Source organism: Desmodus rotundus, chromosome 5 (assembly GCF_022682495.2).
Source record: "Desmodus rotundus isolate HL8 chromosome 5, HLdesRot8A.1, whole genome shotgun sequence".
Taxonomy (NCBI): Eukaryota; Metazoa; Chordata; class Mammalia; order Chiroptera; family Phyllostomidae; genus Desmodus; species Desmodus rotundus.
Genome location: NC_071391.1, coordinates 148,912,824 through 148,930,794, shown reverse-complemented (window position 1 = coordinate 148,930,794; position 17,971 = coordinate 148,912,824). Strand labels below are relative to the sequence as shown.

At 41.8% G+C, this 17,971-nt stretch overlaps 1 pseudogene; it reads left to right on the top strand.

The window, feature by feature from the left end:
- The first annotated feature begins 4,361 nt into the window (after positions 1-4,361).
- LOC112298040 (calreticulin pseudogene) lies at positions 4,362-7,863 on the top strand (annotated as a pseudogene).
- The last annotated feature ends 10,108 nt before the right edge of the window (positions 7,864-17,971 follow it).

Below are 17,971 nucleotides of genomic sequence, written 5' to 3'. Positions count from 1 at the left end.
TCTCAAAACAATTATTAGACATTTACTTTTGTTTCAAATTGGTTGTAAAATAATTGAAATTTTTATTAAAAAATCAAAGTATATAATTTTCATTGTACTAAAAACAGTTTAGGAAGATTTGTAAAGTTTTATGGACCATTTCGTATTCCTAAGTTCTTATAAGACAGTTTTTATATATAATAATGTATGTTTCCAAAAATTCCCCAAATGTTAATATGCTAATACAGAGTTCTAAATTAGTGAAAATTTGCATTGACTTAAAATGAGATAGATATCTTTGTTTAAATATTGTTTAAATTTAGTCAGTTTCTTTTTTAAAATTTGATGTAATAAAACATTGAATAAAATAATGCTTCTACAAACAAATAAAAACAGTATTTTTCATATTCAACAAAACTAATTGAATATTTTAAGATGATTGTTATTTACCTTTTACATTTTTATGAAGGCATTTTTAGTTAGTTTTAGACTTTAGAGAATTGTCACACTTTTTTTTTTTGCCTTTTTTTTCTTTTTCTGCTTTTGTGACGTTTGTCTTGTTAAAAGATCTTGCTTCCAAACACTTCTCCTTTTTTTAAATAGTTGAACAAATTGCACTTACTGTTTTTTCTTTGCAAAAAAGGGGAACAGCACACATCATGGAGGGTGATAGGGTCTCTCAGAGTGTTGACCTATTACAGGCCCTGGTTGGGTTAGCTCAGTTGGTTAGAGCATTCTCCTGACATACTGAGGTTGTAGATTGAATGCCCAATCAGGGCACATACAAGAATCAACCAGTATCCGGTCATGATGATGGAATGGGTAAAGTCAGTACTTACCTCCTCGTACAACCATATCAAAATTACACCTAAACTACGGAACAACCATCATTAAGAAGTGCCAGAAATTCCTGGAATCCTACAACTATGGAATGAATTAAAGAAGAAACCACATTGAGACTGGTAGGAGGAGTGGAAATATGGAATGGGCTTGTCCCACACCCACTTGTGGCAAATAAAAATCAGGAGGACTATCTCTGGAGCAAGGGGTCTGAGCCCCATACCAGGCCCCCCAGCCATGGGTTCCAGTGCCAGGTAGAGAAGTCCCTGTAACTCCTGGCTATAAAAACCAGTAGGGATTGAGACTGAGGAAGATAGAAACTTCTGTAGTCCTAGGCAATTCCTCTTAAAGGGTCCATTCATGGACTTACTTGGACTCACTCCCTCGGAGCTCCAGCATGGGGACAGATGCTTGAAAGGCACAGGGATGAACTGAATTATCTGACCTCGGGGCAAGAGCTGGGGGGGCAGCTTTCTCCCATACAGAAGTGCTGGTAGAGGCCACTCTTCCTTTGATGAGCCCTCCCCCCACAGAGCCCTAGGTGGACATCATATCTGAGACTCTTATCAACCTGGCTCACACTCTTTGACCCACTCTGGTGATTCCCTGAGACCCTTTCCTGCTCAGCTTTCAGGCCCACCCAAGCTGTTTCCAGTGGCTTTTTCATACAAATGGCTTATCTCGGCTCATGGTTCACATTTTTCTAAATTATCTTACACAAACAGCATCTGGCCTCAGAAAGCCCTGTATCTCTTGCTAAGTGGCCCCAGGCCTGGCACTAGCAGCAGCCACCCTTGGCTTACAGGTTGGCCTTGCCTAGGCACCTCCAAGCCCAGGACAAATAGTAGCCATCTGCAGATTGCTCTGTAGCTTATGCCAGGTGGCCCTGGGGCAGAACACAGATGGTGGCTGACCTTGTTAGCCCCTCCCAGGAGGTCCCAGGGCCCCGCGCACCCAGTGGACAGCTTCAGAGCACATGGGAGCACCACCTCCACAATTGACATACTCAAGGGGCAAACTCAGTGGGCACCAGAGCCCTGCTGAAGTAAATCCTGCTCTGTGGAGTGGGCCCCTGTGCAGCTGATCCCCCATGGTGGTCAGAGGTTAGTGGTCAGAAGTCACAGTCATTCGTTGCAGCTGACCAGCCTGAGTAAATCCCATTGACATACCAACAGCAATAAACACTCAACTATAAGAGGAGGGTGTACACAGCCCACATGGTGGGCACACCTTGAGTACCCAGCTTGGGTGATGGGGCCGTACAGGAAACCTACTACATTAGGCCATGCTACCAACACAGGGAATCATAGCAACTCTACCTACATAGAAACAAACAGGGAGGCTGCCAAAATGAGAAGACAAAGAAAGGACATGGCCAATATGAAAAGACAGATTAAAACTCCAGAAAAAGAACTAAACAAAATGGAGACAAGCAACCTATAAGATGCAGAGTTCAAAACACTGGCTATAAGGATGTTCAAGGAACTTAGTGAGGACCTCAACAGCATAAAAAGGATCCAGGCAGAAGTGAAGTGTACACTAAAGAACCATTGACAGGATTTCAGCAGTAAAGTGGATGAAGCTGTTAAATCAGCAATTTGGAATATAAGGAAGCAAAAAGCACCCAATCAGAACAAAAGAAGAAAAAAGAACCCATCCCCCCAAAAAACCAAAAATGAGCGCAGCGTTAGGAGCCTCTGGGACACTTCAAGCATACCAACGTTCACTTCATGGGGCTGTTGGAATGAGGAGAGAGAGCAAGCATTTGAAAACCTGTTTGAAAAGTAATTACAGAAATCTTCCCTAACTGGTCAAGGAAATAGACATGTGAGTCCAGGAAGTGCAGAGAACCCCAAACAAGATGAACCCAAACAGGCCCACACAAAGACACATCATAACTAAAATGCCAAATGTTGAGTACAAAGAGAAAATTTTAAAAGCAGCAAGAGAAAAGCAGGTCCTTACCTACAAGGGAGTTCCCATAAGACTGTCAGCTGTTTACTCAAGAGAAACTTTGCAGTCTAGTAGGGACTGGCAAGAAATATTCAAAGTCATGAAAAGCAAAGACCTACAACCCAGATTACCCAGCAAAGCTGTTATTTAGATTCAAAGGACAAATGAAGAGCTTCTCAGACAAGAAAATGCTAAAAGAGTTCATCACCACCAAACCAGTATTATATGAAGTGTTAAAGGGTCTTCTTTAAGAAGAAAATAAAAAATATAAACAAAATGGCAGTAAATACACATCTATCAACAACTGAATCGAAAAAACAAAATAAATGAACAAGCAGAACAGAAACAGAATCATAGACACAGAACATTTTGATGGTTGTCAGATGGGGGTGTGGGGAGATGGGTGAAAAGGTAAAGGGATTAAGAAGTACAAATTGGTTGTTACAGAATAGCTATGGGTATGTAAAGTACAGCATAGGGAATATAATCGATAATAGTATAGTAACTATACATGGTGTCAGATGGGTGCAAGATTTATTGGGATGACCACTTACCAAGTTATGTAATGTATATCACTGTGGTGTACGCCCGAAACCAATATAATTACGTCAACTGTAATTGAAAATAAATGATTTAAAAAAAACACCGATGAATAAACTACATGGAAAAACAAATCAGTGTTTCCCTCTCTCTCTAAAATCAATAATAAAAAAATTTTTATAAAGAATATTTAGCAAAGATGTCAGTTCTCTGTTTAGGTTTTCCAAAGAGCTGTGTTTTAGTAATTACCTTTCATAAATTAATTTGACAAGAACTGAAAGTGATTGAACATATAAAACTAAAAGCATGAAAAGAAATGAATTATTTAAGATAAGGAAATGCAATATGCCATTTGAAACAATACAGGACCAATTCAAGGGAAATTTATCATCTAATACACTGACTATAAGGAATTTTGATATATTCCTTTTTGTGGTGGTTAATTCTATTTTTTATAAGATTTTATTTATTTTTAGAGAGAGGGGAAGGGAGGGAGAAAGAGAGGAGGAAACATCAATTAGTTGCCTGTTGCACACCCCCAACTGGGGACCTGGCCTGCAACCCAGGCATGTGCCCTGACCTGAATTGAACTGGTGACCTTTTGGTTTGCAGGATAATGCCCAACCCACTGAGCCACACCAGTGAGTGTTGTGGTAGTTAATTTTATGTGTAAACTTGACTGGGACACGTGGTCCCCAGTGTTTGGTCAAATATTATTTTGGGTGTTTCTGTGAGAGTGTTTTCAAATGAGATTAACATTTAAATAGTTATACTGAGTAAAGCAGATTGTTCTTCCTAAAATGGACCTCAACCAATTAGCTGAAGGCCTTAATAGAGCAAAAAGGCTGACCCTCTCTCCCTTCCCCCATCCGCCACCCCACCCCTCCCACACCTCTAGTAAGAGAATTCCTCCAGGCTGGCTGCCTTCAAGCTGGGACATGTATTTTTTTCCTGCCTTCTGACTCCTGAGTTTCTAAGCCTTCAGGCCTTTGGACTGGATCTACTCCAGCTTGCCTACTCACTCTGCATATCTTGGGACGTAACAGCTTCCACAATCATGTGAGCTAATTCTTTACAATATATATATATTTCCTATTGGTTCTGTTTCCCTGGAGAACCCTAATACACTTTTCTTTTCTATAGTCTTAAAACATGGACATTTTATGTAAGTAACTTGTACAGTCTAATTCTAAGTATACTTTAGTGCTCAATGATTTTCAGAAACCTGTGTAAGAGAATAGTTATATGATATTTATGTTTTTAAAGCACAGGGTATGCAAGGCTTTCTGTAGGTGGGTCGACACACCTGTGAACAGCTTGTCACAGCTTCACTAGCTTCTGAGTACTTGTTGGCTAGTCCCTCATCCTCAGACCTGAGTGTGGTGTGTCTGGCAACCAGGGATGCCTCTGCCTCAGGTGATTTGACCCTGCAAGTTTGTTGTGCAGTCTGCTGGGGGGCTTGTTTTCTTGGAAGCTGAATTACACTCCTGGCTTGGCTTATAGGTTCATCTAATGCTTCTGTTGTACAAAGCCACTTGTTCGGGAACCTGTTTCCTTGTTTTACTATTTGTTTGGACCATTCATTAGTTTGGAGTTTATTGTCCTCTCTTGGGAAGACAGGAAAAAGAGATTTCTAGTTCTGTTTCCCTCCAGTTACCTACTAACATGGTACTATTTTCTCTGTATTTGGACCTATTCTTAATAGTCCCTAGCCTTTGTTTTGTGTGATAGTTATCTGATAATTTAATGTGTAATCATTCAGGTAGAAGAAACCTCACATTCCTTTGTTTTTCTCAAATTAACCTAAGCTTCCTTAGGCTTGGCTAAAAGAACTTCCAATATGGGTGGAAACGAGATTCCCTAAGCCCTTCACTGGCTCGTAAGAGAACCCCTGGCCTTAGCAGATGTCAAAGACGAGGTGTGGTTCATTGAGTTTTCTCTTGCTATTGCTCCACACAGAGAATGCTTTTGCTGGGATATGGCCCTCCTCCATCTAGTAGGCCCTGTTGCTGTGTAGGAGTCACCTAGGCGCCTTCATTGCCATCTTCCCACCACCAACAGTTTGGCACAAGACAGAGACTTGTTTTGCTCTCAAAGCACCTGCACTTACCTGGACAACCCTGGACATGGCCACATAAGAGAGACATGCCTACATCTCTTAGGAAAACCCCTGATCCCAGTCCCCTTCCAGTCCCTAGGACCTCTCCTTTTTTTCTAGTCAGGCTACTCCTTTTTTTATTTCAAGCACCAGTCTCTTCCATGTCACTGTTCCATCCTCAGCATCAAGTTCATTCCTTTTCTGAGAAAGGCCTGGAAGAATTTTTTCCTGACAGCCACTGGAATACAGAGGATTTATTGTACAAGCCGTCCCTTACTCTCCTACACACACACCAGTGGAGAAGAACCCCAATTCTAAAACAAAGGCTTGATTGGAAAAGGGGCAATACCTCTCTCTTACGATGAGGAAATACATTTCTATCATGATAACCATACAGTCAGGAAATAGAACCAAGGTGATTTTTCTTTTGAATATACTGTGACACATTGCAGGTCCCTACTGCAGAGCCGCTGTTGGAGAAGTGAATTGCAGGGTCCAGGTGCCACTGCCCCCTCCGCCCGCCATGCTGCTCCACCTTCTCAGCCTGGCTGCCAACGGTCCCACTGTCTACTTCAAGGAGCAGTTTCTGTACAGAGACCAGTGGACCAGCCACTGGGTCGAATCCAAACATAAGTCAGATTTTGGCAAATTTGTCCTCAGTGCCAGAAAGTTCTGCGGTGGCCTGGAGAAAGATAAAGGGCTGCAGACAAGCCAGGATGCTCACTTTTCTGCCCTGTCCGCCAGGTTTGAGCCTTTCAGCAGCAAGAATCAGACGCTGGTGGTGCAGTTTACTGTGAAATGTGAGCAGAACGTCGACTGTGGGGACGGCTATGTGAAGCTATTTCCAAAGGGTTTGGACCAGATGGACATGCGTGGCAACTCTGAATACAACATTGTTTGGCCCTGATATCTGTGGCCCTGGCACCAAGAAGGTTCACGTCATCTTCAACTACACGGGCAAGAACGTGTTGATCAACAAGGACGTCCTTTGCAAGGATGATGAATTCACACACCTGACCACACTGATTGTGCAGCCTGATAACACCTGTGAGGTGAAAATTGACAATAGCCAGGTGGAGTCTGCTCCTTGGAAGATGATTGGGCCTTCCTGCCACCCAAGAAGATAAAGGATCCTGAGGCTTCAAAGCTGGAAGGCCGGGGTGAGTGGGCCAAGATGGAAGATCTCACAGACTCCAAACCTGAGGACTGGGACAAGCCTGAGCACATCCCTGACCCCAATGCTAAGAAGCCTGAGGGCTGGGATGCAGAGATGGACGGAGAGTGGGAACCACCAGTGATTCAGAACCCAGACTACAAGGGTGAGTGGAAGCCTCGGCAGATGGACAACCGGATTACAAGGGCACTTGGATCCACCCAGAGATCGACAACCCCGAGTATTCTCCTGATAGCAATATCTATGCCTGTGAAAACTTCGCCGAGCTGGGCCTAGACATCCGGCAGGTCGAGTCTGGCACCGTCTTCGACAACTTCCTCATCACCAGTGATGAAGCATATGCCAAACACTTTGGCAGCGAGACATGGGGCGTCACAAAGGTAGCAGAAAAGCAAGTGAAGGACAAGCAGGATGAGGAACAGAGGCTAAAGGAGGAGGAGGCAGACAAGGACGACGATGATGAGTACAAAGATGAAGATGAGGAGGAAGAGGGCGATGAGGAGGAGGAGGAAGATGCTGCCACTGGCCAGGCCAAGGGTGAGCTGTAGGAGCCACACCACTGCTTCCAGGCCTGGACTGAGGACTGAACCTGCCCACCACTGAGGGAGTTGCGCCAAATAATGTCTCTATGAGACTGGAGAACTTTCCTTTTTTTCCAGGCGGGTTCCAATTTGGGGTGTATTTTGGTATTGTTCCCCCCACCTCATTTTTCCCCCCCTCATTCGTGTTTTGTCTCTGATTCTCCTTCGACCCTCATCTTTCTTGACATCTTTGCTTCCTCTGTCCCTTTCTTTTCCCTGATCCCTTAATTCCTCCTCCAACCTGGGGGTAAGGGGGGTGTGGAAGAGAAGCCCCAGAACCAAGATTCCATCTGTTCTCCTTCTTGGAGCCCAGATAGGGCCAGGAGAGGAGGATAGGGCCCCAGTCCCCCAGCACTGAGGAAGAACGGGGCTCCTAGGGCCTGAGCTCTGATACCCCCACCCCCTCCTTTCCTCCTCTGCCTCCAGGACTGGGCCACTTCCGGGTGGGGCAGTGGGTTCCAGCCAGCTCACACTGAGAATGTAAGAACTACAAAGAAAATTTCTATTAAGTTTTGTGTCTTGAGAAAAATAAAAAATAAAATAAATAAATATACTAGGACACATTTCAGATTTATAAAAAGGTATGCAGATTAATGAATCAGCACCTGTGTTAAGAAACAAAGTGTTACTAATAGTTTGCACTCTGTGATCATATTTTCATTATTTTCCCCCAATAACACTGACTTCATTAAATTTTGTTTTTCACCTCCATGCATTTTGTTACAATTTTATTATTTCTGTATAGATCCTTAAACAATATATGTGGGATTTTTTGTATGATTTAAATTTGTATGTTAATGGAATCTTTATGTATTCTTCTGCATCCTGCTTCATCTGTGGGCATACAGATAGCTGTAAATTTATTCATTGCCACTGCTATAGAAAATTTCCTTGAATGAATATACTACATGTGATTTATTCATTCTCCAGTGGATAGAGCCTTGAGGTTGTTACCAAATTGCTATTACATGCAATGTAGCTGTGAACATTCTTTTTTAAATATAGTTTTAACATTTTCTTTTTTGATTGATTTTAGAGACAGAGGAGAAAGGAGAGACAGAGAGAATGAGAGAGAGAAACATCAATTCGTTGTTCCACTTACTTATGCACTTATTGGTTGATTCTTGTATGTGCCCTGACCAGGGATCAAACCTGCAACCTTGGCATATCAGGATGATGCTTTAACCAACTGAGCTAGTTGGCCAGGGCCTGACATTCTTTTTCATAGTGCCCTGTGCACACAAGTAACATATTTCTCACAGAAAATTTACCTAGGAGTCGAATTGCTTGGTCCTAGAGCTTGTACGTCTTCTACTTCGATATAAGCTGCCAAACTACTCTCCAAATTGGATTAACAAACTTGCCCTACACCAAAACTTTCCCTTTCCCTCACATTTTTACCAGTGCTAACATTCTCAGAATTTTTAGCTTTTACCAATCTAATTGTACCTCACTGTGGTTTTTACGTCCCCGATCACCAACGAAGTGGAGCACTTTGTATATGTTTGTTGGCTGTTCAGGGTTCCTTTTCCATAAAGGGCTTCTTGTGCTCTTTCATACCCTCTGTCATCATTGTCGTCGTCATCATCATCATCATTATTTTACAATATTGGGTTGGCTTTTTTGTATTGACTTATGGGAGTTCTTTATGTCTTCAAGACACTAATCCTTGTCATCCATTTGCATTTGCAAGTACATTCTTTCAGTTTTCAGCCTGTCTTTTTACTTTGTTTATGGTATTTTTGGATGTACAAATGTTTTTAAACTTTAGCATAGTTAAAGATCAATTGTATTTTTATGTGTGCTTTAATTTTGTTACTTAGAAAAACCACACTTTTTTCTATCCGAAGTCATAGGATATTCTCCCTGTTCTCAGCATTTCTTTGTTTAAAATCTTTGCTGTTCATGTTTGGAACTTTCATACTCCTTTTAATTATTTTGTTTATGGTGTGAAATAGGAACCAATTTTACTGTTTTCCATATAGATAACTAATTGTCCAAGCAATATTTAGTAAATAATTCAACAAATCCCCACTGACCTGCAGTGTATCAACTTTTCAGATATGTACAGGTTTAAAGAGAGAGAATTTGCGGTCTGGCTACTCAGCCATACTATACTTAGAGTTTGTTTTACATTTTCTCATTCATCCTTGACCTTTTGGGCATGTCTGAGCTCATATGAGAGTTCCCTGCATAGCTTATTGGTTGCTTTGAACACCTCCCCTTCTTACTCAATGGGATCACTGACACTGTAGGAACATTATTTTTAGAGCTATCTTAGCCCTTTCTATTTCTTTTAAGGATCCCTGGCCTTGTATCACAGGATTTAAAAAAATGTTCATGGTATCACTACCAAAGTTGAGAGCACGTGTCTAACTTATGTTCAACAGTCTTCTTTTTGCTATTACAAAATCTCCCCAGGATAGATTCAGCTGGTGTCATGACCTAAGTCTGCTATCCTGGTCAGAATTAAATTGGCTCGCCAGCCATTCTTAATATTTTTGCTCCAACTCAGAGCAACATAGTCATGAGCAAGGCTATTCTCTGGATAGATGGTATTAAAAACTTTGCAATATCCCACCGTGGAGTATTTTTTGATTAAATTTCTTGATTTCTTGATTAATTTTTTAAGGTAATAAATTTCCTTCAACAGTATCTAAAAATCCACAATCCTCTTCATCCTCCACTTTTAAAAACACTAGCTCTCTTGCTTTGCATAAATAGAAGTTTGAATATGTTACCATAGGTAGTTAACTAGTTATTAATAAGGAAGGAAGCAAAGGGAATCAGACATTGATGAGCATAATGAACCAGGGAGCATAAGCCTGTTTGCTTCGCCAGGGAGTTACAGCTTCACACACTGCAGGGAATCACAGCACTGCCTCTCCCTTTCTTCTCTGGTGCCAGATTGTTGGGGGAAACGGGGAGGTAAGCACATGCACAATAGAAGCCAAAATGGCCCTGACTGATGCGGCTCAGTTGGATGGGCGTCATCTCACAAAGCAAAATTTGCCAGTTTGATTCTGGTCAGAGAACGTGCCTGGGTTATGGGCTCAGTCCCCAGTAAGGGCACATGCAAGTGGCACCTGATCGATGTTTCTCCCTCACATCAATATTTCTCTCCCTGTCTCCCTCTTTTCCCCTCTCTCTAAAGATAAATAAGTAAAATCTTCACACACAAAAAAAGTAGTCAAGATAGCACAGGAGGAGGTGCTCAACCATGGAAGCCTACCAGTCCAACCTGGGAAAGGGATCAACTGGCTAGGGGGTGGACCCATCCGAAGCCTGGAAAAGCTTGGGAAGTTGACTGGTTATTTTGAAAAAGCTCCTGGTCCTTCCCAAGCCCCGAGGTAACATGATCTCAGGGAACAAAGAAGAGCTCTCCCTTAGTGACCTGGGCTTACCCCTTGTACTCCCACACGTTCTGTCTCTGTAACCATGGGGCCCTAGAAGCTGCACAGCTGGCAGCTGCACAGGCTCCCAGCACAGGCTCCAGGCAGGGGCCTTGGTACAGAGGCTCAGCACGAAGCTACCTGGACGGGAACTGAGACCACTTAGCAGCCACCTGCTAGCTCCAAACGGATAAGTTTTGATGTGAAACAGAAACTCTGGACACCGGCCTTTGTTTTCGCCTTGCTAAAGACATGGTTGGACTTTTTCCACAGACGGACAGATGGAGAAGGGACAGAGAGGTAGCCTTATACCCAGAATAAATCTTGCTACGCCACAATGTCCCATGTGTGCGTCTATGAAATGCTTTTCTCAGGATTCCATGAAAAAGCCCCACTTCCACTGGGCTACAAAGACACAGCAGGAGATGGAGCCGCAGCACAGCTTGAGATGAAGTCTTAGCACATCCATTGGATTGCTGGGCAGGGTCACCAGAAGCCTGAGGGCCTGAACATTCTTGAAGGACTAGACTCACTCCTAAGGAAGAGAGAGCCAGGCATAGCAAGTTTGGCACAGTTACAAACCTTTAGTTTTCTTTTTTTTTTCTTTAAAAAATAGTTTATTTATTTATTTTTAGAGAGAGGAGAAAGGAGGGAAAAAGAGAAGGAGAGAAACATTGATCACTTGCCTTCCACGCACCCCCAACTGGGGACCTGGCCCGCAACCCAGGCATGCACCCTGACCAGGAATCAAACCGGTGACCTTTTGGTTTGCAGGATGATGCCCAGCCCACCAAGCCACACCAGTCAGGCTGTAAACCTTTAGTTTCTGGAGCGAAGGAGTGATGCTGTGTCAAGTCTGCTATTTGGATTTGATTCCCGGGTCAGCAGTACATCCCCTACTCTCCTATTTCCCGGGTAGGAAGCAGGATATGACACTAAAGCCAAAGAACTCAACAGGAATTTTAGATGATGTAGGAAAACCTTCCTTCTTGACCTTTATCTTTAAATGTTTATGTTCAGAGGGTAGGTCTGGAGCCAGACTGCCTGCATTCCAGTCTTGTCCTTATCTCTTAAGCAGGAGACCTTTGGCATGTTACCTAACTTCTGACGCTCAGTTTCTTCAACTATAAAATGAAAATAACAAAAGTAGTAGCCAATTCATAGGATTGTGATGATGATTAAATGTTAATATTTGTATATGTATGATTATGTGTTGTTCAGCATAAGAAATGTCCAAACCTCTAAGAATTTTTATGAGTTTATGTGAACCAAACTGACGACAATTGCTGAGAAGCAAAATCTCAACAGATTGAGAAAATGCCCCAGAAAATGGCAGTTGTACCACTTGTTTTATACATCAGAATCAAAGGGGAAGATTTAAGGGGGTTCCATGAAATCCTTTGATGATAGATTAGGAGGGCGGAAAAAACCAAAGTGGGAAAATCTCTGGGGCTGGATAAAAAGTAAAACAAACAGTCACATACTTCTTTTACATTTGTGGGTACAGGATAGTTAACAACACTAACAGGGCGATCACATTGAGGGGATTTGCGGTGTCTGCTCTGAGGGTGCCAGGGTAAAAAGAAAGGAAAGCAATAACTTTGATATTCCAAAGGTATGTTATCAAGTATGTTATCTTAGGTGCAAAAAGACCACAGACAGGCTCAGTTAAAGTGAAGACTGACCTTTATTAGGGAAAAATACTTCCCTAGGACATGACAACCGCCATGAACTGGCTTTAGTTAGAAAGTTTTAATTTCTAACTCTAAGTCTCTGAGGTTGTTTAATTTCTAATACATAACCTTCCTCTGTGGCTACTTTCCGTCTCTGAGTTTGTAAGGCCATCTTGCCGGCCTCCCCTGAGCTTGTCGGATTTAGTTTGTGGCCCCTTTTTCGTCCACAGTGTATATGAACACAAGTGTGTAGGTTCTGTTCATAGAGCTCGGTAGCAATGAATGCATGTAGCACCAGATGTTGGTTTCTAAACCCCATTCATCATTACAAAGAACCGAGGTTTCTTGAAGAAGTGGTTGCTTCCAGGACTGGGGCAAATATAAGGTGAGCCTGGAACATCTTTTTGTATCAAGGTCACAGAGGCTTATATGAAAGACCTCACATTGACCAAATCTGTGGTGATGTGAACATCAAAATAAATGATGAAAGCAAAGGGATGTGATCTATTGAGGTAAGAACAGGACTGCAATGAGGGAGAGGGAGAGGGGGAGAGACAGAGAGAGAGGGAACATTTTTAAAGGAGAAAGCCATATAGAAGAAATGATGGAATTTAGAAAATCATTTGGCAACCATTTGAGTAATAATTATGGATGCTAAAACTAGTGGGTGAAAGTTTGAGGAATATCAATGACAAGATACCTATTAAGTACAAAGGGTAAACTAATAACTTGACAGTGGAAAAACCTGGCAGATACCACCTTAAGCCATGTCAAAAATAGTATCACTCATAATGGGACGGACACTACCACACGCCCCCTGAAGCACCGGCAAGAATGCAGCCTCCCTTCTGTGGTATTTTGCCAAAGAATGCATTTGTTGTGGTGATGATTTCATGGGTGTGCACGTCTGTGCAAATCTGTCAAATTGTATCTGTTACATATGTATCTGTTAGGTGACAAGTAGAAAAAAATTTTAAATGTAAACATATGTGAAAGAGCTTAGAATGGTACCTGACACCTAATAAGGAGCACATGTGTGTTAGTTATTACCGTAAGGACATACACAAAGCCCAGGTGACATGAGGGGGAAGAGCATGACGGTGAAGTGACATTTTCCTTAGATTAGTTTCCTTAGATTAAAGTGACGTGAGCCTTGAATTTCCTTAGATTACCCGAGGCTCAGGAACCCCAGGACTCGTGATAGTTTACTTTAGTGTCTAATGTGGCCTGGATTTGTTTTTAACCTGGAAAAGATATAAAAGCCTATGAGCTTTAAGTGGAAAGTAAAAAAATATAGCTTTTTATTTGAAAAGAAGGGAAAGATTTTGTGGGCAGATCATAAGCATACCATCTGGTTCACCCAGGAGAAATCCTAAGAGCCCATTTTTATCAGCCGTGCATGGTTTAAGATAGACCTCCCTAAGCTAAAAATAGCGAGTCACATTTGTTCTGCTATTTATGAGTTAGTTGAAAATGCCACTCAACTGCAGTGCTGAAGACCCCAATGATCTTTTCTAAGAATCAGGATGCATTGTTGTTTATATTTCTCAAGCTGAGTGTTTAAGTGTGTGCAAGACGGATTCATAGCATGAGAAATAGGCAAGGTTGGCACAGTAGTAGTAATGTCTCCCAAACTAACTTTTGGTTCTTTAGAAATGAGATTCTTATTTTAAGATGATTCTTAACCAGAGACAATATGACCCCCAGGGTATATTTTGCAAAGTATGGAGACATATTTGGTTGTTGCTCCTGGGGTTGGGGGGAGGGGAGGGCATGTTACTGGCATCTAGTGATAGAAACCAGGGATGCTGCTAAATATTCTAGAATGCACGGGCAGGCACCCACAAAAGAATGACCTAGTCCAAAATGTTAATAGTGTCCATGTTAAGAAATTCTGCACTAAATGAAAACATTTTCTAAAATTTTAAGCAGTTAAAGTGCTGCTAGGGATGAGCTAATACTTCTAGTCTTGTCTTGATATAGAATTTTTGTCAGCTAGCCCAGTGCCTATGTACCTAATATACACTCAATTTGTATTTGTTTAATCAAAATTTGAGCTGCTCTCATTCTACGAGTAGTTGTGTGGTTTTACTTTTATTTATATATGCATGAAAACTGGACCAGAACTTACTTAAGGAACTTATTTAAGATGAAGAAGATGATCAAAACTATGAACAATAAAATGATGATAAATACTAATATATCAACAAATGAATCTAAAAAACAAACTAAGCAAACAAGAAGAACAGAGACAGAATCATAGGTATGAAGAGCATTTTGATGATTGCCGTATGGAAGGGGGATGTGGGAAGATGAGTGAAGACGTGAGGGGATTAAGAAGTACAAATAGGTAGTTACAGAATAGCCACGGGGATGCAAAGCACAACACAGGAAGTGAATTAGCCAAAGAACTTTTATGCATGACCCATGGACATGAACAATGAACAATGGTGTGGGGACTGCCTGAGGGAGTGGGGGGTGCTGGGTGGAGGGGGCAAAGTGAGTAATAATGGGACAACTGTACTAGCATAATCAATGAAATATAATTAAAAAAATTAATGTCCTGGCTGGTGTGGCTCAGTGGACTGAGCGCTGGCCTGCAAACTGAAAGACTGACTTGTGCCCACTCAGGGCACAAGCCTGGGTTGCTGGCCAGGTCCCCTGTTGGGGGCATGTGAGAGACAACCCATAAATGTATTTCTCACACATCAGTGTTTCTCTCCTTGCCTTTCCCCCTCCCTTCCCCTCTCTCTAAAGATAAACAAATTTTAAAATCTTTAAAACATTAAACTAATGTTAAGTAAAAAAAAAAACAAAACCCTGCCAACCCAGAGAACTTGTACTGATATATCACAGCCCAAATGCCATGCCTTCTTTGCTCCTCATCCCAGTTCTGCTTCTCAGGGGCAACTCATTTTGTTTTTGTTAACGAGATAGTCGTCCTTATAACTTGGAATAATATCCCACCTTTAAAATGCAGGGATTTAACTGCTTAAGCTATTCTCGCTCCTATCCATTTTTGGTAGTTCTATTGTCTTTAGTTATTCTATTGGAAGTCTTCATAACTTAAAATAAAGTACACTCCAGTTTCTTGTTCATCCGCTTCATTATAGCACCTCTTGTCTCCCCGATGTATGATGAAACCATTATCACACCCTCCTTCCCATCCCCCTTCCTTTTTCTGCTTCACTTTTGCTTTCTGCCTTTGAATTTTATGACGTCGAGGTTAGTGACAGCTACACTCTGTTCTGTAGCTATAAAGAAATATTCAGTGTTTTGTCTATAACCGATTCTGAACTTCGAACGGCATTAAGCAACATTGGCGTTATTATCACTATGTAAATATTATGCAGAGACCGCTGCCACGCCAGGGCAACATTTCCTCTTTCATGGGTCCGCCTGTTGAGCCCTCTGAGAGAATGCTGCTTTCCTTAAATTCCATTAGTTCAAAATCAAGACATATTTCAGTTTGCTTCCTATCTGGACTGTGGCTTTGTTGTGATCTTTATTCACAAATTCCAATTGCCTTTCTTTTTCCCTGCTGAACAGAAGAAATATGTGCCTCCTTTATCCCTCTATGACATGAAATGCATTTTGTCCTCATTGTTGAGTACACGCTCTGTGGAGCCCACTGACTTTTGTCTTGCGGGGAAAGCTTGCCCCTGCTCCTTGCCCCTGGCAGTCCTCTGTAAAGGGCTTTGGTTGGTTGCTGTGTTCTCTAACCAACTGAGCTACCTGGCCAGGGCTATTGATTCTGCTCTTAAAGCATCGCACGTTAGCCACCGTTCTCCATTTTTTTGCCGCCAGGTCAGGTCCAGCCACTATTTTTTCTCTCCTGGATCCTGCTCTGGACAACTTGGACATTTCCTCTACGCGGGACCCTCTTCCTTGGGCTCCAACCACTCAAATTTCAGTTCTACTGGCCTTCTCTGGCCATGCCCTCTCCTGGTCACCGGGTCAGGTTCTCTCTTTCACTTCATTAGCGCACTTAACAAAATCTAAAATCATCCTATTTATTAGGTTGTTTATGTTACGTTAGACTATATACTCCATGAGAGTAGCGACTATAATTGTCTGTCATTGTTGAATGAATGAATAGATGACTGATCTCCTCATTGGTCTTCCTATTTATGCTGTTGTAGGGTGAGGCAGGTGAGACACTCCCTTTAGGTACAAAACTTAAGGGGGTGCCAAAAACCTTCATAATCAAATAAATTGTATTTTAATGAAATATTTAAAAAATCAAACTTCATGGGAAAATGGGTAGCCCTGGTTCCAATAGAACTTCATTTACAGAAACAGGGAGCTAGACTGTAGGCCATATTTTATAGATTTTTAAAAAGATTTTTTATTTATTTATTTTTAGGAGAGGGGAAGGGGGGAGAAAGAGAGGGAGAGAAACATTAATATGTGGTTGCCTCTCACATGCCCCCTAGTGGGGACCTGACCTGCAACCCAGGCATGTGCCATGACTGGAATTTGAACCAGCGACCCTTTGGTTCTCAGGCACTCAATCCACTGAGCCACACCAGCCAGGACTACATTTGATTTTTTAAAAAATATTGCTTTAAAAACCAAAGGTGGGGGTGGAATCAGGGGAGGGAGATGGGGGTGGCTGGGGTGGGGGTAAAAAGCAGAAAACTATACTTGAACAACAATAACATTTTTAAAAATGGAAAAAATATTACTTTAAAATATTATTTATCTGGGTCACTGAGCTTTCGGCGGCTCTTTAAATTTTGCATCCTAGGTGAGTGCCTGGCTCGCCATTCCCTAGACTGACCCTGCTTGTGGCCTTTGCACTTACTTCACATAGCAGCCAGAATGGTCTGTTAAAGGCAAATTAGGTGATGTCACTCCACTGTTAAGTGTCTTTCCTTTGCATTTAATACAAAGTCTAAATTCTTAGTCTTACACCTACCAGTTCCTACATACAATAAACCCCTGCCCTCCTCCTAAACGTAGGCTTGTACTTTCTTCCTGTGGCTTACTCAAGTCCAGCTCCATTGGCTGGAAAAAGCCAAATGCCCACTGCCTTCATAGAGAATATTCTCTGCCCAGGACATTCTTTTCCCCAAGGTACGCCTAACTATTTTCCTCTTCAACTGATATTCCTTTTCAGGTGTTAGATGTCAGGTTCACTTCCACTTACGTTGACAATCCGGACTTGACTTATTGAGTCTAAAACAATTTCCCATGATAGTTTTTCCTAGCACTGTAAGTTTTTCCTTTATGCACCTATCTTGATTACAATCACATGTTTGTTATGATGATGGTTTGATTAATGTCTGTTCAGTCATGTGACTGCAAACCCAAGGGACAGAGATCATATCTGTTTCATTGTTCTGTTGCTTCTGTCATCGTTTTCTCTGTCTCTAGTGCCAAGTATATAGCTGATGCTTAATATTTAACACAGTGATTGAAGCATAATAAATTCTTACTAAATATTTGCAAAATTATTACTAGAAAGGTGAATCCAATAGCATATGAAAGCAATGAGGAAAGCAAATGAATTTCTCAGGTATATCAGTGAACATCCAATGAGTTGCCGTTGTTTGTTTGCTTTTAAAAACAATTTTTTTCTTAGTCTTTTTTCTTTAATCTCAGGTTCAATATGTCCTTAGCCTTGTCATATTTATAGCTTCTGAAGGTGTCTCTCTTTAGTCCAGAACAGCCTGGCGAACTTTGTTATGATGGCCTGAAAGTGTCAAAGGTAAGCGGGTCATGCATCCTTTCAATTA